Source organism: Dioscorea cayenensis, chromosome 13 (assembly GCF_009730915.1).
Source record: "Dioscorea cayenensis subsp. rotundata cultivar TDr96_F1 chromosome 13, TDr96_F1_v2_PseudoChromosome.rev07_lg8_w22 25.fasta, whole genome shotgun sequence".
Taxonomy (NCBI): Eukaryota; Viridiplantae; Streptophyta; class Magnoliopsida; order Dioscoreales; family Dioscoreaceae; genus Dioscorea; species Dioscorea cayenensis.
This window is the reverse complement of record NC_052483.1, coordinates 4094252-4111562: the sequence shown is the minus strand read 5'-3', so window position 1 is coordinate 4111562 and position 17311 is coordinate 4094252. Positions and strand designations below refer to the sequence as shown.

The window sequence follows — 17311 nt, the reverse complement described above, 5'->3', positions numbered from 1 at the left end:
TGTTTACTAATGGTTTTTCCTCTGGAGATTGGATTTTCCAATCTATTTATTCTAAGAGGATCAAAATTATTATCGCTTATGCGGCTTGGTTCCTCTGGAAAGCTCGTTGTGATGAAATTTTCCGCCGTAACTTCAATCCTAATTTTCATGTTATTGCTCACAAAGCTTTGAGTTATGCTAACGAGAACACATGTGCTTACGGAAATCCTAGTTGCAGGAAGCTGATTCTCACCAACTTCGCCTGCCTTGATGGCCTTTTTCTTTTCCTTGCTTCATCTTGGAACTCTCAGACGCAGGTGGGCTTTGGGGGGTTTTTTATTTCTTCTTTTAACTATGATATAATCTCTGCAGGATGCCTTCCTCTCTTTGCTGAAACCCAAATTGAGGCTGATTTGCAAACAATGGTCTGCTGCGTTGCTTTCTGCTATCACGCTTCCTCTCCAAATCCACAACATCTTCATTGGAAATCAATGTGTTTCAACAGTTCTTCAATCGACTGAGCATGTTTGTTCTTGGCGCCTGAATCCTCACATTAATTCTGTTAAGAAGCTTATACTTATGCTGGTTCTCCTCACGTTAATGTGATCCCCCAAACATGGTTGAATGTTGCTCTCAAGTTTGCAATGGTTGGCCGTAATCTTCATGCGTTGTGCCTTTTCCATTCTGGCCGGGACCTTCCTCAGTGGCTTATGCGATCAGTTATTGATTCTTGTTTTGTGTTTTATAGTCTTTTTTTACTTGTTATTTAGTTGCCTTTTTTTTATATCTTTTTTGTTCTAGGTTGTAATTTAACTCTTGTATTTTTGCTTGTTTTCAATAAAAAGCTCTTTCCTTTTCTTTAAAAAAAAAAAAATACTCTTATGGTTATGTCATTTCTCTTTCCTTGTTTATTTTATGTTGGTTTTCTTTGTGACGAATTTTTTTTACTATATTCTATTTCTTTGCTAATAAATTTGAGTGGTCTATGCACTATTTAAAAAAATATGATAACAAAAAAAAATTATAATTTAATTAGGAAGCAAATACACATAAGAAGACAAACATAACAACGATCATATTTATTTAGATAAGTTTATAGCAGTCCATAAGAGACTTGCATCCTCCATACACACTAAATATTCCATATCTTGGAATAAACGAAAGCGATAAAATAATTTTTTTTTTTAAAAAAAAAGTTAACATGGACACAAAAAGAGATGTTACAACGAAACTAGTACTTTGGTCTCTAATCATATATTAAATGTCCTTGGCTTCCTTCTTCTTTTAAGGGAACAAGGTTGTTTCCTATATATATATATATATATATATATATAACTATTATAGGATGAGATCTCTTGTTATACTTTCCAAGAAGCCTTCTTCCTCTTTCTCTTTGACAATGATTGGATTAATTGTTCCTCCTCCCTAAAACTTTCCTTTTCTTCTCCTTCTTATCTTCTTCTTATCTTGTTATCTTCTCTCTCTCTCTCTCTCTTGCTCCCTTTATATTCTTTCCTTCGTCTTTACTTTGTTTTTCATTGCTCTCATTCATATTCCTAATTTTCCATTTTCTTATAATTCTGCCTTCACTCTTATCTGGTATGTTAATATATACATACAGATATTTATATATATATATGTGGTATTCATTGCTTTCGTTTAATATTTAAGCATTAAATGGCTTTTTTGCTTCTTTATTTGATTCCATTCTTCATATGTTTTTATTTACATCCAACTTCATTCAACGCTATGGCTTTCCTTCTCTTTCCTTTTGCATTTAACTTAGGGAATATATATATATATATATGTAGATATACAGAATCTTATTTCACTATCAATTATTAGATATATATATATATATATGAGATAAATTTATTTTTAATTTATAGAGTCTTGAGTTTGAGGGACTACTGTAATTCTAGCAAATGCTTTCGTAAATTCTTCAAATTTGTAGAATTGGTCACAGGTTAAGTAGCAATCATTTTTAAAAGAAAACTTCTACTCTTTCCAAGCAATAAAACTCTCTAATTATTAATATTATTGTTTAAATCAAATTTAATTTTATACCTTATAATTATTCATATGATTTTTGCATATATAGACATAGTTTTTAAAAAAACTTGTAGTTTTTTTTGGCACATGAAAAAAATATAATTATATTCATGCCCCTTTTAACAAAAGTATTTATATACATATATGTGAAAATAATCAATACAAATTAATGATATCAATAAAATTATCTTGCACTTGCATTTCAATAAATATGATTTAAATTAACAAATAAATTTCTTTTGTATGATAAAATTTTTTTTTTAATCTTTTTAATGTTTATATGCTTATAGGCGCACGGCAATGGAGTTGGGTGATATCATGATAAATGAGTTTGATTCAAATGAAAATGGTACCATTGAGTTTGGAGAGTTCTTGAATCTAATTGCACTCAAAATGAAGGTAAAGTGCATAAAAATTATACTTTTATATACTTTGGTAAACATATATATATATATATATATATATATATATATATACAAAGAAGATGTGTCATTCGCAGAAGTTTTGTAGACGTCTCCAGATGCACTGTTCATTAGGCATATTTCTGACAGCTCTTAGATTATCATTCAATAGCTATTTTTTATACAAATATTGCATATATAAAGTTACTATATATGTCATTATTTGGCACTGTGTATACTATTTAACACTTTATATAAATAGACCGTAGCAATTGGATGCAAATTCAATTGTTACTGTGGACGTCCTTAAATTTAAAATCTAGGGATATTTTTAGATGAATAATCCATATATTTATATAAATTTTAAAAAATTTATAGGTTGCATATTCTACACACGTCCTTAAATATCAAATTTAAGTAAGTTGATTATTAACCTTTAGATTAGAAGCCAACGTCTCTCGTAATAATGACTTAATCAATCTCAGTCATCCAGTTTCATTTCTACTAGAACACAAAACCCTAAACTATAACCACAGCACATCAGAACAACCCAACGGATAAGGTACCATACTCGGATACTGTTAACAACACTATTTATACACCCACCTCTTCCTATCTTTCTCCTCTCAATCCTCTCTCCACTTTTTCAAAATCTAAGGATGTTCCTATGAATGTCCCAGATAATCTTTTTTTTTATATATATATATAAATATATTATCCTTAAGCCTTGTTTTTAAATTATCACTCATTTGGAAGTATCTAAGAAAGGGTTTTTTCCGGTTGCAAAAATAATAAATTACTTACACATTTTTATAAAAATTAAAATTACTTATATACTTCTCCGAACCATAACTAACCTTTATAAAAACACTGAACTATCATGTCTCACAAAAATCAATCTATATTTCTCACAAACCATGAAAGTATATAAAAGCAATAAGCCAAGCTTATAGGGCAATGCAAGTAATTTTCAATTTTTTTTTAAAAAAAAATCTAGTTTATGAAAGTATATAAAAACAATTAGCCACTCTTATAGGGCAATGCAAGTAGTTTCCTATTTAAAAAAAATATATATCCGGATTACAAAAATATCATCGCTTATATTTTAATATATTTATACAATATCTATTTAAAAAAATATATATATCCGGATTACAAAAATATCATGGCTTATATTTTAATATATTTATACAATATGAACTTTCAATTTATTAATCTATTTTTTATTTATCTTTTTATGGTCATTAGTGGGTTAAATAATTTTAAAAAAATGTGATTATTTTGATGGCTTTGCAGGAGACTAATGATTTTGAGGAGGAACTTAAAGAAGTATTCAATGTCTTTGACAAGGACCAAAATGGTTACATTTCACCTACTGAGGTATTTATTTTAAATATATATATATATATAATTTCATGGCTTTTTTACAAGTATACCCCCGAAAAAAAAATTCAACACACATTTTAATATATTAACATTTAATCCTTTCAAACATCGTTATTAAGTTGATAAAATCTTATAATTATATACATTAATAAATTCTCTAATTATAACTTGACATGTTTAAAACAAATCATGTAAAATATATATATATATATATAGCCTATTGTTACATATATTAAATTTTAAATATTTTGAAAGACATGTCACTTAATTTTTTTAATTATCTTGAACACATTAATGTACATATAAAAATTATAATTTTTCAAAGGTAGGAAAAAGCTTTTAAAAAGTATGTATCTAATTTCAGGTTTTCACAAGATATATTTGTGCAATGGTCAGATTTTAAAAAATATATATATACAGAGATTATTAGACAAAGATTTCTATCAATACCTAATTTTTAGATTTATTATTTAAAATTTTAATTTAAATAATTATGCAGCTGAAGAATGTGATGATGAATCTTGGGAGAAACTAAGTGATGAAGAAGTAGAACAGATGATAAAAGAGGCTGATTTGGATGGTGATGGACAAGTCAACTATGAAGAGTTTGTCAATATGATGAAGCTCACTGCTAATTTATAACTACACTCTTTCTTTCTTTCTTTCTTTTTTAATGTCTATAAAATAAATACTAAATAAAATCATTTAGTTTTTTTTTTTTATTTTCCATTTTTATTACTAATGTAAGTCTGTAACTACCACCACCGCTCATTATTGTTGTACATTTGTATATTGATTTTCGGTAATTATGTACATGTAGAAATGAAAATCTAAAACCAAAGTTTGAAGTATAATGTTAGTATATTATATTTAACTTATAATAAAATTAGATCTTTAAATTTATTCAGTTCAGTTATTTCAGTTTTTTTCAGTTAATAAGTTTGGTTTGCTTAAAACATTGTGTAATTTGCCAGCACACTTCTGCAAATGAATATAATTGTGCACAACAAGCCCCCTACCAAAATTGATTAAATTGATATTTTTTTCCTAGGAAATATAAAAATAAATCATAATCTTGTAGATGTCTCAATGAATATATATATATATATATATACACAAACCCCAAGAAAATCATTTTCAAATCTTTCTTGTTTTCATTCTCACCCTTGATAACTCATGCTTAATCACATTTACTAGAGATTTCTAGGGTTATAGAAGTAAACATATTATTTATGGGGATATATAAGCAATTTTTAACCTCTTCAAGCTTAAAAACTACCCCCTCCTATTCTAGTGATAGCCAAATTAAAACTTTAGAAGTATATGTATCTATGAGGCCCAGTCTTCTAGGGATGTTAGAAAAGCATCTAACAACCCCAGGCTCCCTACAGATATCCTCGAGAATCATTAGATCAACATCTAAGACCCTATTCTCCCAAAAAAATCACTAACACCTAATCCCACCCATTCTGGTGAGATTAGGTGTTAGTGATTTTTTTGGGAGAATGAGATTGTTAGATGTTGATTTAACGGCCCCATGCCCCTTAGAGACGCCCCAGGGGTCATTAGATCAATATCTAGCGGTTCCATTCTCCCCAAAAAATCACTAACACCTAACCCCACCCGTTCTCCCTCTCATTCCTCACCTGTAATTTTAAAAAAATCTACAAATATTTACGATTGCCGTGGATAACGTTTAGCTTATATATAAATATATAATCATACAGGAAAAACATATTTATCCATGTGTAGAGGTTTGATTATTCTAAAACCCTAGCTATCTACCAAGTTTTCAGAAGTGTGTGTATATATATATATATATATTCCTACAGAACAAACATATTTACCCAATTGTAGAGGTTTCAGGTTTGATTATTCTAAAATCCTAGCTAACATATTTACAAATATAAAATCAAGATTAGGTAATTAAAAGACTACGATCATGAAGAAAACAACATGCATATGATTCATTCACAGAACAGATACATGGATTCACAGATAGTGGAAAATTTACAATGATGGTGAACACTTTGAAAACAACCTACAGCAGGACAATCCAGATTATTGGGTTTCACATAATTTGGAACATCAAATGATGGGCACAATATGAGCAATATATAGAGAGAGTTTGCTCCAAACAATTGTCTAAGAACTTACAGTTTTAAGCTGGAACAGCTGCGCGGAGTTTGCTGCCCTCTAATGGAGCTGCCAAGCTCCCATAGTATTCACATAGTACTTTCCATCCACCCGGGCACATGAAGCCATCAGGAGGATTCTCCCGGTTTTTTGCTAGATTTCGCATCTGCATTGATATATCCATACACAGATGATCAGGTTTATGGGAAATGAAGTTCAGGTGTGCATAACTTGAGTCCTGAATGAAACAATTTTGAAGAAAAGAGTTCAACATGAAAGTTTGAGTCAGACCTTGGTGCCAGAGATAAAAAGGAAGTCTTGCGCTCTAGATGGATCAAAGAAATCCATTTTCATTTGCTTTTTATCATAAGCAGCCACCTAAGTGAAGTCCAGAAATGAATTAATATATGTTCTCAGAGTGATGATTTGAAGAAAAGAATGTTTAAAGATTGCAATATCTACTTCCATTGATATTTCATAAAGATTACAGTGTGCTTTTCAACTTGCAAGAAAAACAAAATAAAATCAAATGTAACTGGTAAAAGTAAATTTACAAGAAGTGTAGGCAATACAAAAACAGAAAGAGAAGAATTTTCTATTTGACTATATCTTCTTCGATATCAGACATTTCGCAAATTAGTTATCTCAAAGAATAGGTTTCCAAGAATGAGAATTTTTTATAAATCTAGCCAAAAAATAACAATCATGTTTAACAACATGGACTGGCATTATTATAAGGTAAACAATGACACTAATGTTTTGGCATAGCCAAACACAATCTTAAAGTAGCATAAAGCAGAAAAGATAGTTCTGGTTTTAAAAATCAACTAAATTGAACTGGTTAAGTAAGAGGCATTAGTGTATTTATTCTAAGAATCTTCCTTCAGTCTCCTAGAAGATGAAAAATGCTTTATTATTGCCCAATTAAGTGGAAGTTGGCTTAATAGCCACAACATCAGTTAAAAATATCAACCAAAAAAGCTTAGCAAATTTTATGCTCCAAGAAATGGCATGAAAAGATGTTTTTGTCAAATAACTCTTCTAAAACTAATTAACTTACCTTGAAAGGCAGGATATTTAGCTTCTCAAGTCCAGGGGCCATACTCAATACCTTCTTTCCATGGTCTGCATCATACAGATCTCTTTTCTCAATAGGGTGGCTCATACCAGCTGGATCCCTCCCAACTATGTAGAAGTTAGCACCAGCATTTATTCGAGATTTAGCATGCCACTGAACCTCGGTTGGGCCTGCGTAATGCATAGGAGAGGGGAATATTGCAATAACAGTTGTCTCAGGGTTGAGAACACCCTCCTCAAGAACCTGTGGAAATCATGGAAAGTCAAAAATTATAATTGAAGATGACATATTACACTACAAATACAAGTGAATGAGTATGTGCGTATCAATTGCTTTTTAGTATTGTACTGAAATTTGCAGCCATTTAAAACAGGCAAATGCTCATCTAATAAAGTCACAGGATGCATAAACAACAAACTTAGTATTAAAATCGTTAAACTCACTCATTCAGGTTGCATTAGTTAACCAATAGGGCATTATATCACAAGAGAATTTTACCTTCTCATGCTGCTTAATTCTCCATTTAAGGGGCACATCATCTGCTTTAGTGAAGCCACCCAATGGGTGAAGTAATAGGACAGGGTTTTGGTAACCCATTTCCAACAGGCGCCTACGTGTGTCAGTCATAAGTAATGCATGCCCATTGTGTACAGGATTCCGTAGTTGGAAAGCAAATACTGCATCTGCATTGCGCCTTGAAAACTCTTCACGAAGTTGTGTAGGAGACAGGCGGTAGTGGTCCAAACCATCGTTATACTTTATTGGTTCGATGACCTCCAAGTCTCCTCCAATGAGCCAATTCCCAGCATTGGTTATAGCCTCCTCAACATAGGGCAAGCCAGGTGCTGTTGTTCCCCATGTTCTTGCAATTCTTTCCTCTTTATTGTGCTTGTAAATTTCAATGCTGAGAGAAATGAAAACATTAAATGTCAGAGGCCAACAACCAACTTATAAAATAGTCCTTGACAAGCATATACACTGGTCGGACTAAATGTCTCAAGTTGCAGCATTTTAATTTTTAACAGGAAAAAATATGTTAAGCTGGTCAACTAATATGAACAACATTATCTATTAGGTTAAGTAATGTACCTGTGGGTACTTCATAAATGGAATTGAATTGTTTCAACCATGCGTAATTTGGCATGTCTATTTATTAATGTCACATAATAAATGCATCCACGGCAGGAAGATTAATTAGAAATGTGATGCTTCCTAGCATTAATCTTCTACCTTAATTCTAAAATGCAGGGAGGATGTTCATTCACATCACACATGATGTGTACCAGGCGCAACAGGCAAGTATGCCAGGGCCCACCATCTGGAATTTCTTGCTTGTTAATATTTTAATAAAACATCCACTTGACAAAAAAATAGGAAAGGCAAACAATCAAATACAAAATGTACTTACATGAATGGTTTCAATGGTATATAGTATATTTTAACAAGGTTAAAGTATTCAAGCAATATTTGATCTCCTGCCAGAGAAAACAGATATAATGTGTGACAAGGTACACTCAATGCTATTCAACAAAGAAGAAAAAAAGAAAGATGGGATATCAATATGGTAATGGTTCGACTTCTTAACACATGATTGACCATTCGGAAGAACCAGCACAACCAAAACTCATATTTTTTAACCTGCTGGTTCACAAAGTTCATTTTGCTTAGAAAAAGTAGCTAGTGCCAGATGTATCAACAAGGTAGACAGTAAAAAAAGCTGAGCATTAGAATTATAAATTAACTTGCAGTATTTACAAATACAATCACTAAAATAAAAATTACAGCATATAAAATACAGATTCTAAATCATTATCTTAAAGAAAGAAAAAAACTAGTTCCAAAATTCTAAGTTACCAGGAAAAGTTAACACAATGTCAACTGAGATGTTCAACTATCCCAATAGTTTATTTGCTAATGACAGAATTTATAACTTGAGTACAATCAACATTTCACAAACTTGATTTGAAGGATAGTAATCAAATGACTAAGAGATCAATATATACAAACAGAAAGGAATAACCACAGATGATCAACTCCGCAAGCATTTGCTATCATATTGGTGTATCTACGGAATAATTCAAGAATTAAGCAGCAATAGAATATACAGCTATTATGCAGCTGTGTTATTTGATATGAAAATCAAAACTTCAATAAAATGAGATCAGAACAGCATTTTTTGCAAGAAAATTAGCATAACTTTTGACACACTTGTACGAAACCAACATAAAGAAAAGATGAAGCTTTACTTTCAAAATCATTTCATTGGTCAACTCTAAGAACAACAATCAGTAGGTGACCATCCCAAATAAACATAAACTACTAACGTCATGATGGTACAATGAGCTTCTTATGGCCACCAAATATTCCTTTTTCAAATAAATAAAAACATGATTTATAACATGGTAACTGGTGAAATCATTCTTAAAAGTACTGTTCATTGAGATGGAAAATTGTATGAGGTCACTTGCATGATTATCTAAGAAACTAAACTACAATTTCATGATGGCAGATTACTCATCAAGGGCCCAAAGTAAACCCAGACGGCTACCTCTACTAGACAAAACACAAGAAGAAATTCTTATTTCAAGATTACCTACATGAACAATATTCTTCAAAAGGAGAAATCATTCCTCTACAAAATGCTAGAGTCTGTCATAGCAAGCACTAGACATCAAGTCATTTAAACAAACAATTTTCTTGTACGTTTATTCTACCAGAAATTTCCACATCAAAAACGCCTTTTGTTTGATATTTTCAATCGATGTCATTATCATCTTCTATACTAAAACACAAATATACCAGTATCAAACCTGGACAAAAGAGCAACAAAAAGCCAAAAACAATACGAGAAAACAATATACCGAAATAATCCTCCCAATCACATAAAAATGAATAAGAACTACCACCAACAACCATAATAAAGAAAAATTAATACTTTCATCTAATTCCGTATAGAATTCACAAACCATAAATATAACAAAACATTCAAAGGAAAAATAACCCAGTTTATCAAAAAATTAAAAAATTATAGGATTTCTCCCTACAATCATATCAAGATAAAATAGTACTATCAAACAAGAACTCTAACCAGAAATAAAAAAAGAAAAAAACCAAAACTCCATTTAATTCATTGTGAATTATTCAAAACTGTAACTCAAATCAAGCAAGTCAACGAGCAAAAGAAAACGAGAACAAAAAAGAAAAAAAAGGGATAGAAATCTCATTACTCGCTCAAAACAGCGACAATCTTGTCACTAGCGTCAACAAGCGCAACGCGGCGGCGGTCACCGATGTCGCGCTTCTGCGCGTCGTCGATGGCGAGCACGATCGGCACCGACATGTTAACAACCGAACCATCCTGAAGACGGATCGAGTTGAAATGAAGCGTTTGGAGGAACTCACTCTCTCGCATGAACCCAGAGAGAGGACTAGCCCAGCCCTCGCTGAGGACATGAACCCACTCAAGATCGATCCTGGAGAGCTTAATCTTGGGGAAAGCCATGGCGGCCCGCCGAAGGACATCCCTCGGCTCTCCTTCTGGCAGCACTAGATCAACCAGCCGCCCGCCGTCGGGCTCGATAAGGTTGTTGGAAATCCGGCAAATCGGGGAGATGCGAGGGCGTGAGAGGATGAGGGTGGGGAAACGGAGGTGAGGTGAGGGACGAGGAGTGGTGGATTTGGGGAGTGAGAGAGGTTGGATGGGGGATTTTGGAGAGGAGGGAAGCCATGGAAGCCATGGAGGAGGAGGAGGAGGTGAGGGATGGGAGAGGGTGGTGGTGGTGGTGGTGAAGGTGTATAGAGGGAGAGCAAGGGGGAGGGAAGAGGGGTATTTTGGGAATTTAGGGATTTGTTTTTTTGGCGGTTGGAGGATGCATTTGGATGGAATTGTGGGATAAGAGAGTCAAAATCGGATGAAGTTAGCCATTTATAATATATATGAATGGAAATGGTCCTAGATTATGTCCCTAGATTACTAGAAAAACATTTAATTACAGTAGTTGTTTGTTATTAAGTACTTTACACTTTTTTTTATCGAACTATTCACGATTATTATATGACACTATAGAATGTGTTTGGTACTAATTATAATAGATGGCTATTATGGACGTCTCTAGATTTAAAATATAGAGATCTTCCTAGATTACCGATCCTCATATATATATTAATTATATATTATATTTGGATACTTTATTTGATATATATATATATGACTAAACGTAGAGGCAGAGAGAGACATACACGAATTTGTAAGGAGAGAGATTGCAACAAGAGTCGTAACAATAATCAACAACTGTATTGGATGAAGAATGGGGTGAGAGTGTCACGCCACGACCCGCAAGATTACCCAGGCCACTCAGCCCTCGAGTGGTCGCAAGGCTAACTAAATCCCTGAAAACAACAAGACTACATAGAGTATACAAAACATAAAGCTCAAATGTATGCAAGGGAAGCATCAACAACATGACCTGATAATAAAATTCAAGAAATGCACTGGTCATAATACAACAAAGTTTTCGAGAAGAAATGGACAATATATAGCTTATGCAAGTAGAGTGACAAATATACTAATGGATCCATGTCCTTATACAGTGCAATATGTTCAAGAAATAACATATACAATACTAGAACTAAGAAAGATAGATAGCTGGAAGAATGCTCAACACTCCGTCCCACCGCAACGCCACTAGGTGCTAAAGCCTTATAGGGAGAGAGAGAGGGTGAGTAACCTAAGTCACTCAATGAATGGGTTAGCACAATCCTGCGAGAATGTACAAAGTAATCAATAATCTACCAAATTAAGCTTTTACCACAATACCAAAAAGATTAGAACATAATAGTATATAACCGTATACATAAGTGTAGGAAGACCAAAGATAACATAAGAGAAGTCTTTTTTTTCCAAATGAGGGTTTCCAACAATCAAATTCCTGAACAATAATAATAATAATACACGAGTTTTAAACCAAAAAAACAGGTTACCCGCCATCAAAACAATTTACTTTACAAATAACTCACATGAGATCACATCTCAAAGATATTTTGTATACAAAACACAAATTCTATAAAAACACAAAGTTTGCATTACACGCAAACAAGTGATGGTCTAGAAATCCCTCTAAACTTTCGATGTAGCTATGGCTAGGTTCAGAGCCGTCAAAGTTCTCATGTCCTTTGACTTTGACCTATCGGTTCACCGTATGGTGACTCCGTCTCTCCGATGATCGTCAAATCAGGGTCCTATACCCTCTCTTGAATTGGAAGAAAAAGATTAGCCAGTCTTTCGAAGCCACCTCAAAAGGTTGGCTGCTAAAGCCCACTTACTGCAGTAGGACACTACTATTCAAATAATACAAACATGCATCTCTCAACAAGGAGTCCATAGCCAGGACAACATTCAAATAATAAGAATTCAAACCATTCCCACAATTACCCATGCTAGAAGCACGATAGAATGACTGAAAACCTCAAAGATCAAATCAACTCAAAATATGGTATATTCATAAACACTTTCATTTGAACATCAAGATTTTCAAATATGCTTAAAAAATGAAGAAGTGTATTTCCAAGTTGATCAAAGCATCGATTCAATGAGTTAAAACCATGGAAAACTTCAACTCAAGCAATATAAATATGTAAGTAACATTCTAATAAAATTGTGCATATCAAAGCTCACTCACTACTTAGGCGACTTAAAACAATTCTAATAAAATTGTTTTGTTTTGTTACTTCCAAAAAATAAGAGTTAAAAAAAGCAACAAAACAAAAGAAACTCTAGGTTTCACTAGTGACAAGCAACCCTAAAGCGGTCCTAGGGCTAGTTCAAAATTAATTTCAAGGTTTCCAGAGAACTTCTAAAGGTTTGAGCCTCAATCTAAACTGAACAATTTAAAGAAACAAACGAGTTTAACCGGTGCTAGTGAAGAGGCTTACCTCAAGGTTTTCAAGAACAAAATGGATGGATCTTGTGGTCTCCAAAGTGGGAAGAACAAGATCAACAAGGCCTTCTTCTTGCTCAAAAGAACACCAAAGGAAAGAAAAAGGGAGGCTGGAGGGAGGAAGGGAGCCAAAGAAGATGAGAAGAAACACAAAGAGAGCTAAAAAAAAGAGCTTAAAAAAGGCCCAGCCGCACTGCGCGGCTGCCCTGTGGGCACACGTCCCTTGCAGGGGTGGCCAGGCTGAGGCCTGCACCCGTCCTGCAGGCACAAGTACCCTGAAGGGACTCTCAGGGAGCACCCTGCACCGGCTCTATGAGCTTCCTACACTGTGACGAGTCCTTAGAGGATGTGCCCTATATATCCATAGTTTGTGGAGCAAAAAAATTATTTATTTTTAAATATCTTAGATTTCATATGTTGATTTTGAAGTAAAGTATTTGGAGTTGTTTCACTCTGCTTGGCAAGGACATAAACACTTTATGCAAAGATTATGATACTAATAAACCAAGAGCTAGCAAGTGCTCCTAGTTCTTCTCAACATTTCTAAATAAATTTCTTAAATTCCTAAGCTCTGATATTTCAATTTCAATTTTTTCTTTTCAACTTACTCATTAAATTATTAATCTCCTCAACATAATCAACCAATTAATTTTGTAATTTCTCCAACCACATCAAGATTTAGCTCAGAACATTCTTCCATGTTTCAGTAAAAATTTGTCTTTAAGAAAAAAATGCTAAATCTCTAAAAAATAATGGATAATAATAAATAAAATAAAATAAAATAAAAACACACAAATCTTATTTAAAAATAACTATAGAAAAGAAGATAATTTCATTATGTTGAAAATTAAGTATAATAGTGGCAGCTTTCTTTATTAAAATCATTTTGTCATCATAAATAATATTAAAACATACTTAAATACACCGACATCCATGCCAAAATATGGGCCAAGTTGTTCTTTGTATGGGATCTAAGCGCGGCCTAATCTTTCTTCTATCATTACAAATTCTCAAAAGAAATTTATTATTTCAAAAGATAATATAAATCACACTTCAAGATTTTGGTAAAGTTAAACAAAATTCAAGTAACAAACCCTAATATAATCAACTCTAACTTTTTTTATTATAAAAAAAGTAATAAAACTTTTCAAGTCACCACCATTGGAAAAACATTGTTCTGAAAATATGTTTCATACCAATTTTAAAATGTGGAGTAATAACTCTGAAAGATATAAAATAGGTGAAAATTTGATGTCTCCCATTATGGAAGAAAAGGGGTAATAACTCTGGAGTATTTAGGTTATTAAATATTTTCTTATTTTTAATGTTAAAATAAACATGCGAAAATAGAGAGCAATAAAAAGTGATAACAATCCTATTGTGAAAGGTGTTGGTATAAAAAACTAAAGTTCCAAGTTCAAGTCTCACTTAATATAGTGGTGGTTCTCTCCCAGCAGGGACGGAAAAAAACTCGTTGGTCCTTGTAGTAGAATGGGGGACAAGGAGTGTTCTCCTTGCCCCGTGAGACCCCGTCATATATATTTATATATTTATATATTTATATAAATATATACATGTGATTAATAGAAAAAAAAATGAAAACAAAATATCAAATCTTAAGTGGGTGCATAGACAAATACTACGTTTTTGAGTTAATGTTGCTTATGGGATCTTGAAGTTAATAATGGCAGTTTAGGTAGTTTTTGTTTTGTTTTATTTTCTTTTTTTCCAATGATGGCCATTATTTTTGGAATTAGGGCAATCAATGAGAACCTTTGTTATTACATCATATGTTCAATGTATGCGCTTTGGTTATTCTAATTCTAGTAAAACATGTATAATTACTATAGTACTTGATTTTTAATAACTGTGTTTATGTAGTTCTTTATGCAATGCATAAATTAAATATTTACACAAGAATAATGAAATATATAACTAATAAATATAAAATTCATAAATTATACCTTTATTTTTTATTTTTTTTAATTAGGAGGGCAAGGGGAGATATTCACTGGGAGTAGAGGCTTCCCTCTTCCTCGGTTGCCCAAACCTGCACGGGGACGGGAGTGAGTGGGGAGAGACTCCTTGTCCTTGCTCAGCTCTATGGCCATTTTTATCCCCGATTGTAGTTACAGGTTTACAACACAAACTCCATATTATTGGATGAGGATACATGAGCTCAAATGATTAATTCCCGACTTGTGCATACCCTTAATAAAATTTTGCTTGTGATATTGGTAAAAAAATAGATAATATGAAAGTGGGTTTTTAATCATTCTTCATAAAATACAAAAATTGCCTTCGGATTTTAGAAAAAAAAAAGTCTTTTCATATTGATTTTGCATGTGTGTAATAAAAATACTCCCTCCGTTCTTTTTTATCTGTCGTGAATAACCGAATCTCACATACCAAGAAAGTTAGTTATTTCACATAATTTAATAAAAAATTATTTATCTTTCTAAAAATTATCCCTAATTTATATCTTCACATTTCTCTCTCATATTAAATTTCAAAAAGAGAATTAAATAGAGTGTCTTAGGGTAACTTTTGAAAAAAAGATAATAAATTCTTCTTGATGTTCAAAAGTTACATAAAAAGGAATATGAGTTTATGACATATAAAAAAGAACGGAGAGAGTATTGTTGAAAATATACACGCAAAAAAGAGGGGAAAAAGAACTTAATATCAAGCAATAATTTTATTTTATTGGTTCACTCAGTGTTTGTGCATGTGGATGACAATTGTTTAAGAGATTCATTCCATCACTAAATCCAAGGTAGGCCACTCATTATTTAATACATTATTGATAGAAAGAAAAGATAAGTGTTATAATTAATTTTAAAATATTAATTATCATCTCTAGTGGAAAATCAGGACTTAAAAGTAATAAAATTGAAAGAAATGTTTGGCGTGTGATATTTCCTTTTTTTCCTATTAAAAAAATCATAATAATTGAAAAAAAAAAAACTATATATGTCATTCTCTCTGTCATGTTAAATGCCATGTGGTGCCTAACAATTCTAAATACTTAAGATGAATAATAGGGCGGGGTGGGAGCGAGGAGGCCCCTCCCTATCCCCGTCCCCAAATTATTGCTTCCCTATCTCTAACTCTGTGATGATTCTCCATTTGTAAACATTGCTATTGCATTTTAGTACTTTCTTTACTTATAAATTTTAAATTTTAAAAAAATAAATTTAATACCAATACATTTATGAAAAAAATATAAAAACTACTCAACATAGATACATACATAAAAAACATGAAAACTACTCAACATATATAGAGATCAACAAACCTGCTAAACCAACATATAAAAATTATATATATATATATATATATATATATATATATATATATATATATATATATATATATATATATATTGTTAAGTCCGAGACGTAGATTGGCATTATATGATAGCCCAAGTGGTGACATGGCATGAGGATGATGACGTGGCTAGAAATGACTCATCAAAAGAAAAGGTGACTAGGATGATGATGTGGCAAAGGATGAGGTCATGACATGTGATGAAGATCTAGCTGGAGATTTTATGAAGATCAAGGTTGAAGACTTTATTTAGTAGATATTCCTCTTAATACAATCATGTGATGATAAACTATTTTTGGTAAGTGCATCAAAACTATAGGATCTCTTCAAGAAAGGTAAGTTTTATTTTAGGTATGATTATCTATCCTTGGTAAGATCTGGGATTATTATTCATATCTTTGATAGAGCTCCTTTTTAGAAAGATCTATTTGAAGATAGAGGAATATTCTATTATTGGCAAGAGTTCAAGATCATGAAGATTATATTAGAAGACACAAGTTAAACTTGGTATGAAGCTTTAGAAGACACAAGGTTTAGTTTGGTGTGAAGCTATTTGAAGACACAAACTAAATAAGGTAAAGACATGCTAAAGAGATTATCAAGACCATATTTAGCAACTCAATTTCAATGAAGATCCAAGAGCTATCTATGGGCGGAAGTATTCATGGAGACTAGTCATTTGAGTAGATTGATTGAAGATTGCATAAGATATGATTAGAGATTTGGAGATCTAAGCATGGATGATTGAAGATCATGCTTGAAGATATTGAAGGCTAAACTTGGATGAAGATGAGATCAAGAACAATATTTCATGTGCCAAAAGAAGATCATTTTGGAAGACCAAACTTGGGCTAAGTTCGGAAAGAAGATCGGGAGATCTTCTGTGGCTATCTTTGGTGAGATGGTCGCGTGTGCCTTGGTGGGCACGTCCCTCGGGAGGGAGAGACCTACTGAAGTGACCTGAGGAAGGAAGCAGCTGCAGGCAGGAGGAGCTCTGGTCGAGTCAACTGCTA

At 32.5% G+C, this 17311-nt stretch overlaps 2 pseudogenes; one reads left to right on the top strand and one right to left on the bottom strand.

Annotated features, from left to right (window-relative positions):
• Positions 1–1524: 1524 nt before the first annotated feature.
• On the top strand, positions 1525–4660 carry LOC120274848 (annotated as a pseudogene).
• A 1103-nt stretch (positions 4661–5763) lies between these two features.
• Positions 5764–10769, bottom strand: LOC120274812 (annotated as a pseudogene).
• Positions 10770–17311: the final 6542 nt, after the last annotated feature.